General features: G+C 37.4%; 1 pseudogene; it reads left to right on the top strand.

Annotated features, from left to right (window-relative positions):
• The first annotated feature begins 284 nt into the window (after nucleotides 1-284).
• Nucleotides 285-4,669, top strand: LOC108201782 (very-long-chain aldehyde decarbonylase CER1-like; annotated as a pseudogene).
• The last annotated feature ends 322 nt before the right edge of the window (nucleotides 4,670-4,991 follow it).

The following is a 4,991-nucleotide window of genomic DNA, read 5'->3' as shown; positions in this document are numbered from 1 at the left end:
TAGCTTGGTATTTATAAATTATAAATACTTATTTTAAATTATGTCAAACCGCTCTTACATTTAAGCGGCCCTGGGTCCTCTGCTGCCCTTCGATTCAGACTTCCCTTATAAAAAATAAAGGTCATCATTCATCAACTATCTTAGTTGGAGATTTTTGAAATTTGTTACATGATTTGTTGCAAATTTTGTTATAGTATATCAACTCTCATCTTTTCCTATTATGATAATACTCCTGTAATAGGATAATACTATATGTTTGGGTCACCCAATAAATTTAGACAATTTTCCCTGTATCAATAATGTATGTGCGCCTCTATATAAATGAAGCACAAACTAAATAGACAAGAAACAAACACGAAAGAAGAGTATGGCTACTAACCCAGGCATTCTGACTGATTGGCCATGGACACCCCTTGGAAACTACAAGGTTCTCTCTCTCTCTCTATCTCTCTCTCTCCCTCTCCCTCCCTCTCTCTCCCCCCCTCTCCCTATCATCCCTCTCTCCATCTCTCTCTCTCCCTCTCCCTCACTCTCTCCCTCACTCTATCTCTCTCCCTTTCCCTCACTCTCTCCCTCCCTCTCTCTCTCTCGATCAGCATGTTACTTTGCGTGTGTAGTTTATATAACCTCTGTACGTCTTTTCTCCAGTAGAGTACTTAAGTTTCATTTCTTTGCAACATAACAACTACACTGTTCATGCATTGCAAGGAATCAAGTCTTCTATGCATAACGTACTGCTCTTTCTTGTTTAACGTACTGATGATTCATTTCATTTCACATATCTGATATGAATAAATTGCAGTATGTGGTTGTTGCACCGTTCGTGGCTCACAGCATATACTCGTACCTAACAAACGATGAGAATGGAAGAGACTTGACTAATTTTCTTATATTGCCGTTTCTTCTGTCGAGAGTGCTTCACAATCAGATCTGGATTTCCCTTTCTCGCTACAAAACCGCCAAAGGGGACAACCGAATTCTTGACAGAACTATCGAATTTGAGCAAGTTGATAGAGAGAGTAACTGGTACTTCTATCTTTCATCTTGAATTTTTATTTGGCATTTTTAACTCTCAATGTTTTGGGGTGTGTACCGATATGACCTCAATATTTTAACTCGGCCGATTTTAACTCGGTCGATTCAACGTTCCAAGTATCCGATATGTTCCGATTAGCACTTCATACCGCTATAGTGCCAACAAACGGTATATAACGGATGGACAATCATGACATTTTACTCTCGTGAGGTTTAAAAAACATTAAGAGTTAAAAGGAACATCTGATATATTTTAATGTATTTTCTATGGGTTAAAAGAAAGATCATGTAATCTTTAGGGGTTAAAATGAACGAGCAACCTTTATCTTTAATAGTAATTATCAAGTTTACCCTCCGTTATATATCGTCTTTCGGCTTTATACCGGCATGAGGGCTAACCGAAACATATCGGATACTTCAAGGGTTGAATCGGCCGAGATAAAATATCGAGGTCTCATCGGTACACACCCCAGCGTTAAAAGGGCACTTTTTATTATTTATCATACTAATCTTTTTATAATAAAGGCCGATGAATAAGTCTCTGAGAAAGTGTACTTTTAGTGTTCTTTAGTTATATATTGATACTACATATAAATACTCTAAAACAGGGATGATCAAATCTTGTTGACCGGGATATTCTTTTATCTGGGAAATTTGACTGTAAAGGGAGGAGCTAATCTGCCTCTATGGAGGACTGATGGTATACTTATCTCGATGTTGCTTCATGCTGGACCTGTGGAATTTTTCTACTACTGGCTTCACAGAGCTTTACACCACCACTACCTCTACTCTCGCTATCATTCTCATCATCATTCCTCTATTGTTACCGAACCTATTACATGTACGTCTCTCTCCATGTACATTTCTTGATCTTATTTATCTTTTACCTGTTTATAAGAGGTCCATGTTTGCACACACCGAGAACTTGCACGTGTGCCTGAGTATTTAAATTATATGTAAATGACAAGTTTGAAATGTTCTCTATTTGAACTTACAAGTATATTTGTTTGTGCGTGTGTGTGCAGCTGTGATTCATCCATTTGCAGAAATTATATCGTACTTTATCCTGTTTTTCATACCAATGATAATGGTGGCACTGACGGGGACAGGCTCCATTGTTTCATTCTTTGGTTATGTTACTTACATTGATTTGATGAACAATTTGGGGCACTGCAACTTTGAGCTTATTCCTAGGAAGCTCTTCACCATCTTCCCTCCTCTCATGTACATCATGTACACACCCTCGTACGTCTCCCTTCCTCTACTTGTGACAATAATACTAATTATACTCGTTTCTTTGTTAACATATTGGTTTGTATGGTTTTTGAGCAGCTACCATTCTCTGCATCACACACAATTTCGAGCCAATTACTCTCTTTTCATGCCTTTCTATGACTATGTTTATGGCACCATGGATAAATCTACCAACACAGTATATGAATCTTCACTTAAAAGAGAAGGGGAGTCTCCCGATGTTGTACATTTAACACATCTAACAACATCAGAATCCATCTATCATCTTCGGCTTGGATTCGCCTCCTGGGCATCAAAACCCCAGACTGCTTCACAGTGGTACATGAAGTACTTGATGTGGCCTGTGACATGGTGGTCTATGATGGTTACATGGTTTCATAGTCGAGCATTTGTGACTGAGAGAAACATTTTTGAAAATTTAAAGTTACAAACATGGGCTATTCCCCGATACAATATACATGTATGTTTAAATCCCCGATTTTGTTGTCGAGTACACTTTATTATGTTGAAAATTAACTAGTAAATTTAATTGGCATGCTTATTGCAGTACTCTTCACCCAAGCAAAGAGAGCATATCAACGGTATGATTGAAAAAGCTATAGTGAAGCTGAGAGAAAAGGAGCTATGGTTTTAACTTTGGGCCTTCTTAATCAGGTGAGTTTTTCTTTTACTTAAGGTTCCTTCCGGGGATGAGATTAAGATGATGTAATTGTTATTTACCTTATTAAATATTATTTGGTATCTAATAACTCTTGTGATAAATCAAAACGATGATCGATATATTACTAAAAAAACATGACAAAACTGATTGCATAAAACCGACCGACAAGAAAAAATGTCGGGATAAAATCGACGGACTAAAGTCGGTCGGTTTTACGCACGTCGTTCTGCGTTGATGGCAAGACTTTGACTGACCTAACCCGGCCGGTCGGAGTTGGTCGGTTTTAGTGTTGACGTGTCCAGGACATGACCGACCAACTTCTTGGTCGGTAAAGTGTTTGTTGGATATCTTCAAGCAATTTTTTAATAATATGTTTTATCTAACAATGCCGTTTTGGGTCTATAACCAAACCAACCTTTTTCGGTCGGTTTTAATTATATATTTTTTTCTTGCTATTGGTTTTAATTATATCTGTTATAAAATATATTTATTTATTTGAAAAATGAATATATGGCATTAAATTACAGATGGGGCACGACGCCGTTTTACGTTAAAAGACATAACCGACCATTTTGGACGGTCGGTTTTGTCGTGTTTTTTTTTTTAGTATATACATATTTCAAATAATCTAACCAAATGTTTCAGGGAGAGGAGATGAACCGAAATGGTGAGCTTTTCATAAGAAGGAATCCTAAGTTAAAAGTAAAGTTAGTTGATGGCAGTAGCCTAGCAGCTGCTGTTGTCTTGAATAGCATTCCAGAAGGAACAAATCAAGTTGCTATTAAAGGGAACTCATCAAAGGTTTCCAATTTTGTGGCCGTGGCATTGTGTCGGAGAGGTGTCCAAGTATGTAATTCTCTTTGTAAAACCAAATCTTGACCTGATAGAATCTTGGTTCTAACACAATGAACAAACTCTGCACTAGGTATCCATTTCTGGCGGATCTGATTTTAGAAGGCTTAGAGAATTATGTGGTCCTGAGACTCGAAACAACCTAATTCTTTCAAAAGGTTGCTCTCAACAGGTAATTTCGGAATGTATCTAGTAGTAATATCAATAAAAACACATGCTTGTATCCCAGGTTAATTCTAATGATCTCTTCTATATTATGACATTTAAATAATGGAGCTGCTTAGCTTTTGCCCTCTGAATTTTTCAGATATGGTTAGTTGGAGATAAATTGCAAGAAACCGAACAAGTTAAGGCCTCAAAGGGAACATTGTTCATTCCTTTCTCACTGTTTCCTCCAAAAAAATTGCGCAGAGATTGCTTCTACTGCAACACTCCCGCAATGTCTGCTCCAAGGAATTTCGAGAATTTAGATTCCTGTGAGGTATAAATTTTTAAATGCAAACAAGTATCTTCTTGTATCTAAATAAGTAGTGAAAATTTCTTGTGAATTACTTTATACTTCTAAGTTACTGAAAATTTTGAGTCGCAGAATTGGTTGCCACGAAGGGTGATTAGTGCATGGCGTATAGCTGGAATCGTCCATGCATTAGAAGGATGGAATGTTCATGAATGCGGTGACATGATGTTTAGCATGGACAAAATTTGGGAAGCTACTCTTAAACTGGGATTTCATCCACTCCGAGTGTCTACATCAGAATAACAGTTTGATGGCTTAGACAAGTGAGGCATTGTATATGTCTGTGCTTGTATTAATAAGTGTTTAGATCTATCTATTGGACAATACACCAATTCTGGCCATTTACAACAGATTTTTTCCGCCTTTTCCGTCGTATTAGAACCATTGACGACGGAACTTTTCCGTTGTTTTTGATGGCATCTGAAGTTAAAAAAAATGGTCGGTAATTTAAATTGTATCGCAAGTTTCACTTCCGTCGTAAGGTCAGCCACGTGGACCCCACTGCTCAATTTTATCAAACCACAATATATGACGAACAAATCTGTCGTATTTACATCGTGGGCCCTAAATATTTATGAATAGAAAAAAATGTCGTAAATGCAGCCACGTGCACCCCGCTGCTCAATTTATCAACTACAGCATATGACGAAAAAATCCGTCATTTTTTCAGTG

This window comes from Daucus carota, chromosome 9 (assembly GCF_001625215.2).
Source record: "Daucus carota subsp. sativus chromosome 9, DH1 v3.0, whole genome shotgun sequence".
In the NCBI taxonomy this organism is placed as follows: domain Eukaryota; kingdom Viridiplantae; phylum Streptophyta; class Magnoliopsida; order Apiales; family Apiaceae; genus Daucus; species Daucus carota.
Note: the sequence above shows the minus strand (reverse complement) of the source record. Positions and strands in the feature narration are given on the sequence as shown.